Consider the following 8,663-nt stretch of genomic DNA (forward strand, 5'->3'; position numbering starts at 1 on the left):
TTTTTATGCCAAGTGATATTAATTTCTCATTTATGGTAAAGATGAGAAGAGTTGCTTTCAAAATGCATCTGTCTGGATTTGTAAATTTGAATCCATTTAAAACAAAATGTTAAATAAATAATAGGAAGAATCATGTGCAGAGAGAGGAGCTATGTGAAGTGGGCACTCAGATAACCACAATGTCGGAATCACAGCCCTTCTCAACCCTTCACATGTGTGTAGCCATCAGGAGGCCATCCCATGTCACGGGAGTCCATGAAGACATACTGGTGTCTACACATGTGTTCTACCAATACTGTCTTGTGATATTTTAGTCTTTTCTCAGAAACTGTTCAGATGAGAGCTCAAATTACTCAGCAGACATTTTTCCAAGGTTTTAACATTCATGAGGTACAGCCTGGAGTGGCTGGCTTAGTCTAAGGTACCAGTCTCTATAATAAGAGATGGAACATGGACAGGGGTAGAAATTCAGCACAGGGAGAATGTGCTAGACTTTCTGTGTACACATGGTCACACCTGGAAGTGAGGATCAAGAAGACTTCCAAGGAAGAGCCAGACTTGGCAGACTTGAAGGAAGGGGAGCTCCTGATTTTGTAGATGTGGGAGTAAGGAGGAAGAAAACAGAAATGAAGGCATTCCTAGCAGAGGTTGGTGGAATACAGCCTGAACTGGGAAGATAGCTAGTGTGCAGTTTTCCTAGAGTGTGGGAAGATGCAGCTAGAAAGGTAGACTGAAATTAATCATCAAGGTCCTTAAAAACAATTCAGAGAAAGGGTTCATTTTTGAATGGAGTAGGGATTCACTGAGGACTTTTCAACAAAGGGTAGAAATTACTGGGCTCAGTCACTCACAGGACTCAGTTGCCCTCAGAACCAGCATATTCCTCAGACTCATCTTCTTTTCTCTTCTTTCTCTTCTCTCTCCTCTTCTCTTCTCTTCTCTTTTTTTCTTTTCTTTTTTTTTTTCATTTAGGTATTTAGTATAGGGTCTCACTACACAGCTCAGACTCATAGTGATCCTCCTGTTTTCAGCCTCCCCAGTGCTGAGATTACAGGCGTGCATCACCATGCCCTGACTTGGTTACCAGCTCATTGTGCCACCAGGGCAGGGTCGTTGCAGCATGCAGGACCTGGATCAAACCTTGGTCCCCGTGCTTGCCAAAGCAGGTACTCAGTCTGCTAACCTATCTCACCAGCCCTCAGATCCATCTTTTCTACGTGGACCGTGGCAGCTACCTCTGTGGCCTCATCTCCGTACTTACAAGGCTTATCCCAAGTGCTTGTTGTGCTGCTTCAAACTCCATCCATATAAATTCATTCCTTCTGGGACCCCTGTTTGGGGTTGAACTCTTTTAGGGACAACCTATGCATGTCTCAAAAGCTACAATGAGTACAGAGAATTGTACTTCCAAGTAGGCAGTTTCCCAGACTGGAGAGCTTGGGGATTTGCGGATCCCAGTCACTGTCCTATCCACAGGAACAGCGATGAGGATATCTCGTTTTCCATTTTTGCCTGGCTCCTCACAAGAAGTCTCTGTAGTTCTTTTCAGCAGGAACCACTTTTTTTAAAATTTATTTATTTATTTATTTATTTATTTATTTATTTATTTATTTTGCGGAACCAGGGATTGAACTCAGGCCCTTGCACTTGCCAGGCAAGCGCTTACTCTACCGAGCCATTTCCCTGGCCCCGGAACCACTTTTATGGTAAAGTGTGAACAGCCAACAGGGTTTGTACACACAGGAGTTGGAGAAATAGTTCTCCTCTTAGGTCATCATCCTATTTACCTCCTGCTGCTGGAAGAAAAGCCAAAAGGCTTACCTTTCTGTGTACAGAGGAAGAGTGTTTTTTCCTCTTGTGTTTTATAATTTTGCACTGTGATCTCATCTTTAGTGAAGTTTATGTATGAGAATCTTGTTGGGGCTGGTCTGTGAGTGTATGCTGCTAGTAGGCTTGTTTCTATGTGCCAGGTATCCCCGGGGATAGTTCTAGCTTGAGACCGCTCAACTTGCGGGTTGCAAGAGGAACCCCAACCAGGCAAAATCACTCTTGTAGTTATGAATTCTCATGGGAGATATTCACGTTTTCCTACCTAGGCTCAGATCTAGGCAGGCAAACTTCTTTATCTTTTTGTGCAGCAAAGAAGATTGCTAGTCCATCCTGTCACTGAAGGTGTAGCTCTTGGAATGTCCTGGCTTTTTGTACACATAAAGCTTTAAGGCCTGTCCCTGGGAGGCTGCTAATGCCTAAGTTCCCACTTTGCCCAGCTTGGTAACCAGGAATCCCACCCTGGGACAGCTGCAGCCTCAGTTCTCATATAACCCTTAAGTCTTCAAATGCTTCTTTGTTTTAAACCTGTGGGGAATTTCCCTGATTTTTTTCTCACAGCTCAGCTTTGCATTTAAAAGGATGTTCATTCTATATCATCTAGCATTCCTAGAGGTTTGGTCACTAGAGATTCTGCAGGTTATCTCATCCAAAATATCCCCAGAAATGAAGGTTTGCAAAGGAAATTGAAAGCCCTCTTTTTACTACCTGCATGGACTATGGCTGAGTTTTCTCCGAAAATAAACATTTGAGGAGCTATTGTAAGAGTGATGAAAAAAAGAATAGAAAATTTTATATCTTTTTTTTTTTGAGGTGAAAATATAAGTTAAAGGTGTTCTGGGAAACTCCACTATATGAGGAACAATAGCATCAATAGCAGTACAGATCATTATGTGATGTATGGCTTCTTTTTTTAAAATTGTGGAAGAATAATGCAATAGAGAGAAGGATATTTCATTTTAATCTTTTACATCTGTTCACAAGGTACAAAAGGATAAAATAAGATAAAGCAGTGCTCTCTTGAGAAGTCCATATTTTCAAAGATTTTGGCATTAATGTGCTTATTAATTGTCAGAGATCACCATTGTCATCAAAAGAATATTGTGTAATATATAGAGGGTTTTTTTAAGACTCTAGGAGAGAATTTCAAGTTTCTCTCTTAACCTGAGCAACCTGAGCCACTTAAAATAAAAACAAAGACCTTAAAGTCCTCTTCATCTGTAGCAGATCCTAAATATAGTTTATTGGGGCTCTTAATTCACCCTGAAAAATGCTGTAATTATTGAAAGTGTCCAAGCTGTTAACTGGAAAACAACATATGCCACATTTACATAATAATTTGCATATAATTTCCATGTAATTCATTTAATGTCAAAATGTACATTTATGTTTCCAGCCTCTCTGCTGTTTGCTCTCATTCCCTTCCCTAGCTGTCCTGTATTAAATTGCATTACCTTCTTTGTTGGATTATCTTCCTTGCGTCTGTGAATGGATTTCTAAGAGATGACTGAATGGACGCAGTCAAACATCTTAGTAAAAAAAATGACTAAAAATGTATTTTTTCCCAACTGGATTGGTTGCGCTGCCTACACTGTGACAAAATGTGTGCCTATCCTTCAGTTCTGCCTGAGACCTGTGGCCTAGGGTTCTTCCTCTGCTTTCTCTTCCTAAGCAGCCCAAAGGCCAGTATCTGCCACCGAAAATGGTTTCTTGTACACCTACTGCAACATGCAAGCATCACTTGCCACAGCCCATGGGATTGTCGTGATGCCAAAGGTATGCTCTTGGGTTTATCATTAAAGATGAAAGAGGATCTGCCACCTGATTCCATAAACATATTTAGCTAATTTAAGCGGGCTCACTTTCAGTGTAAACTGATTGCAGCTCCCCAAACATGCCATACATTTTCTAGCTCTTAGCTTTGCTTCCTCATGGGCTCATTTTCCACCCCTTCCTTCCACAGCTGTATGCAGCAAATACCCACTCAGAATTCAGCATCTGGTTTGCACATTACTAAGGTGCTACTTTCCATGTTTTTACTGCTAGGTTCAGGGTTGGAAGAGTAAACTTTTGTTCACCCTGTTTGTCTTTGGTCTCTTTGAAAACAAAGCCTTGAAACAGGTCTTGGGAGAAGGTAGTTTATTGGAAAATAGAGCCTGGGTATAGGATGAGGGATCTTGGAGGACAGTAAAGGAAGGGAAGAGAGCAACCATGGTGTGTGTGATGGGGTTACTACTGAGGATCCCCATTCCCCTGGGTCCCCTTGCAAAGTACACAGAACTCATATAGCACATCACCTGAGGGATGAGAGGCCAGGGCAGGCACCTGCTGGGCAACAGTTGCCCTAGGAGTTACTTCTCTTTCATTGCCTTGCTGTGCAGGTACACGGACCACACAAGCTCTTGGAGACTTCTGCAGTGATGAGCAGGAAGTGAAATTCAGGTTGAAATGAATTGAAGTTTGCCTTCTACCCTGCTCTGGCTAGAGTCAAAGGCAGGCCAAGCAGGTGTGAGTAGTTTCTAGGTGTTTCTAGTACTCCACTCACCCATCTGTGCTGTGGCTCCTTCCTCCTCCAGACTGAGTACCTCAAGGGTAGAAGCCAACGGCAGGCACGGTGCTCTATAATTACTATAGAATAAATCTACAAAACATCAAATTCAGTTTGTCTTCAACTCCAGAAAAGCTGGTTGCCACTAAGCTTGAGCAAGTTCTGAGAGTTTTTTTTTTTTAATTTAGCCTTTTTTTCTCCTCCATTCTACCCATTTTTGAAAGCGAGAAGAAAGTAGATGAGTCAAGGTAAACACTTCATGAACATTCTACAATTGCCAGCAGCTCAAATAAAATCAAATTAGTTAAGATTCTTTGCTTGAAGGCACCCACAAATTCTGAGGCAAAATCACAGCTTATAGTTGATTGCTCTCAATGGAATTGCCCCAAATAAATTCAGCTAAATGAGTAACCACTAAGGCCATGATAAGAGTCACTGTGGCATTTCCTGTGAGAAGCATGTGTAGTATTCCCTCTTACCTCTTCTTCATTTTCTCTTTCACTGTCCCTTCACTGTGCTTCATCTGGCCTCCTGGTGCCTGACGCTCTACTCCTTACCATTTCTCAGCATTCACATTTCTGGTTCAGAGGCAAACCCAGAGCATAGGCTCCCTGCAGGCCCCCAGTGCAGCTGAGAGTGGTGGGATTTACCAAGGACCAGGCGCAGCAGACACCTCCTTCCTCCACCCACTTTTCATCTGGGTGGCACCTGTTATTAACCAGAGGGATAAAGAGAATAAAGAGGCCACAAGTCCATCCCCCCAGGCCACCCTACCCCAATAAATACAGAGGCCTGGCAACCTTGGGCCTGATTTGGAAAGGGACAATGGTAACCCCTCCACCTTGTTCAGCAAGTTCTCTGGGGGAAGTGTAGGTTCTTCCTTCAAAGCAGGAGCCAAGAGGAGGCTGTTCCTCCCTGCTTGGACTGCTCCTATTCCACAGAGCCAGAGGCTTCCGATACAGAGACTGGAAGAGGATTCAGAAGTCAAAGGGACATCAGGTGTCAGGGAGTTTGGTGGTAGTCTCTCGGCCTTTCCCACTCCACACCTATCAGAGCCTGCGAGGTTGGCACAGATGGCTGTGCTTGGCATATCTACTTCAGAGAGTGTCTATCCCAGATCTGCCTGAGTGGCTGATAAAGACCGTGTGTGTGTGTGTGTGTGTGTGTGTGTGTGTGTGTGTGTGACAGAGATTCAGAGACACATAGGAACAGACTCTTTCAATGCTTAATATTTATTTTTATAATGGCAGCTAATTTTACTGTGTACTTATCCCATTTCAGGCACTGTCCCAAATGCTTTGAGGATATTTAATTCTCACAACAACATTTTGAGGGTTCTATAAAGTTTTCTGTTGCACAGATCAAGAACCAAGTTCCAGAGAGGTCAAGTGACTCACATAAATTCACACTGGATTTGCGAGGTCTCCACCCAGGGAGATTAAACTGGAGAAGCTTGGTGTGTAATCTTGGTAGCTGGGCATTGCAGGATGTGCTCTAAGTTACACAAATGCGTGTACTAATATGTGTGCAAGTGTGTACTTATGTGAGGTACACACTGGTGGGCTTGTGTGAGGACATGTATGTCCTCCTAGGCATATGTATGTGGAGAGTAGTGGCACAGAGTGTAGACCAAGGCTGGAGGGTGCGAGTCCAAATTTCAGCCCCATTATTTCCTGTCTCTGTGGTCATAGGCAGGTGGCTTAAGAATCTCTGTGTCTCAATGTCATCATCTGTGAATTAGGTTCACATGCCTTGCACATTGGATCAGGAGGGGTCATTTGTGACTCTCTTAAGACAGCATACACATATGCTGTAGGAAGTGTCACTAGAATAGTAATACCAAAAGTTTACGGGTACCAGCAGTCATAGGTGCATTTGACTCAGGGCTTTGTTTCCTGATTTACTTCCCCCAACTCTTTTGTGCGGCCAGATATCATTATTTCCATTTGATAGATAAAGAGCTGAGCCTTAGGTATACTAAATAATTGGCTTGAAGACAAAAACCTACTAGTGGTCAGAGCAGGGAACCAAACCTTGTTTACCGTCCTTCCTGTCTTACCCTGTTTTTGTTGGTTCATTTTTTCATTGGTCCACCACTCATCCCAATACATCTCATACCCACTTACACTTTTATTTTCTTCAAATTGGACAGTGTGTTCTTCCACTTGCATGATACAAGTTTGCCAAAGAGCTACTTTCACACGGTCACCCCTTGCAGCTTTTTAATTACCCCATCTCTTTGAACATTCGGAATTTGTAATGAAATCACTTTCCAACTCTGATTCATCCCAAATTCAATATTCTGTTTCCTTTTGTCTTTTTCTGTTTCCCCAGCAATGAAAAGATTGGTAACTTTATAAAACATCTGAACGCATGGTGGAAGTTTCCTGGGGCTTCAAGTGTTGTGCTATGTTATCTTTGGAATAACTTTGAAGTCCCACCGGTGTAATAGAAGCCCTTATTATGTCATGGACCTGATTAGCATGCCTGTGGGAAACATTAATTCAGGCCAGCATCATAGCTGCCTTTGCAATCAATCAGTTTGTTTTGCTTCTTTTTTGCCCCTCCCCCTTGCCCTTAATGTAAAGGTGAAAGGCTGACTTTCTGAGGGTAATGGAACAAACATATACGGATGCCTCAGGAAGGGACCAGACTCAGTCACAGCAGTCACTGCTCCCCGACATCCCTGGGAACAAACAGCACACCAGAGCCTTTGGCAGAAGCAGGGATGAGGCTACTGACCCTTTGATTTGCTTGGGAAGGTTTTGATTTAGTTGGCATTCAGATTCTTGATATAGAAAACTTTCTAACTCAGTAGTCAGCATGGCTGCCTGAATCCATTTGGTTCCGGTCATTTGTGATTAGGCTGATTGCTGGTGGCTCTGGTACTGCAGGGAGCTGTACTGGCCTTCATTGAGTAAGATGATCACATTCCAAACTATCTCTTTCTTCCACACAAAAGTACATTTCATTGACAAAGAAAGCTGCAAAAAGGAGACATGTAGACTCCTATTATCTCAAATTGTTAATATTTAACATACATTAAAGAGCTATCTTTCTGTTCGCTACGTACAATTAATTTAATCACCAATGCACTGTTAAGTATCTATCAGAAATGTGAATTTTTTTCACGATGAATTAATCTGGTAATGATGTCTTCCTTCTACCTTTAGTTTTAGTGTTATTATTCCATGTTATATGGAGTGTTCCCTTGAGAGCAGGCAGAAATCATAGGCAGTGTTTGGAAGAACCAAATGATATCTAATTTGGATTGGGGAAATTACACGGCATTTCTAGTTAGATTCAACATCAGTTGGTCTCCCCTCATCCCTTTGGGCTAGGGTGGCCTTTCTCCTTCCTCATTGTCACCTCTAGACCTATGTCACACTTCTCAGGGCTCCAGATGATAGTGCTCAGGAAATTGGCATAGTCTTTTTCCCGAGTTCATTTTTGAGCTGGAGGATGGAAATTCTGTGGTGAACTAAGGCAGCATACAACTTCAAAGAGTTTTGTTGTTGTTGTTGTTGTTGTTGTTGTTGTTGTTGTTTTGTCTTTTGGAGACAGGGTCTCACTAGGCAGTTCAGGCTGGCCTTGAGCTCACTTTGTAGCCCAGGCTAGTCTTGAACTCTTAGCAATCCTCCTGCGTCAGTCTCCTGAGGACTGGGATTACAGGTGTGCACCACCACACCTGGAAAGAGTGGCTTTGCTTTATTTGCCTAAGCAGGTTGCTGCATTTTCTACCTGGGAGCTCCATACCTACTAAATTCCCTACACGCCTTCTTTAAAATGCTCACCACACAAATAATTATGAAGGTTCATTTTTCTGAACTACACGGAGGCTGCATGAAGACAAGGACCACATTCACCTTGTTCACTGCTGTGTTCCCAGAGTTGGATGAATGAGTGAATGATTCAGCCAGAGCCTAGCAATAGACAGGACCCACTGGAATGACTCAAAATCTAGTGGAGGAATAAGGTCAAAAGTGTGTGCAGCATCAAAGGAATGAAGAAGAAACAATGAAGCCAGCAGATATTAGCAACTGCAGGAGGCTTTCACCATTTAGAAACATAAAAGGACAGGAGAAGGATAGTATTATCAAGGCCAATGAGGCCTGGAGCCTGGGAGGAGAGGTCACCTGAGAGGAACTGGGGTCATGGAAGGTGGCAGACTCCGTGCCTGAACCAGGGCTTGGGACTCAGAAAAGGGAAATGTAGAGATCATAACTTCAGCTTCTTTTTATACTCTTCATCCAAAATTCTCATGATATCTCCCTTTAATTAAACTCCA

The sequence above is a fragment of the Octodon degus genome, unplaced genomic scaffold (assembly GCF_000260255.1).
Source record: "Octodon degus isolate 3935 unplaced genomic scaffold, OctDeg1.0 scaffold00085, whole genome shotgun sequence".
In the NCBI taxonomy this organism is placed as follows: Eukaryota; Metazoa; Chordata; class Mammalia; order Rodentia; family Octodontidae; genus Octodon; species Octodon degus.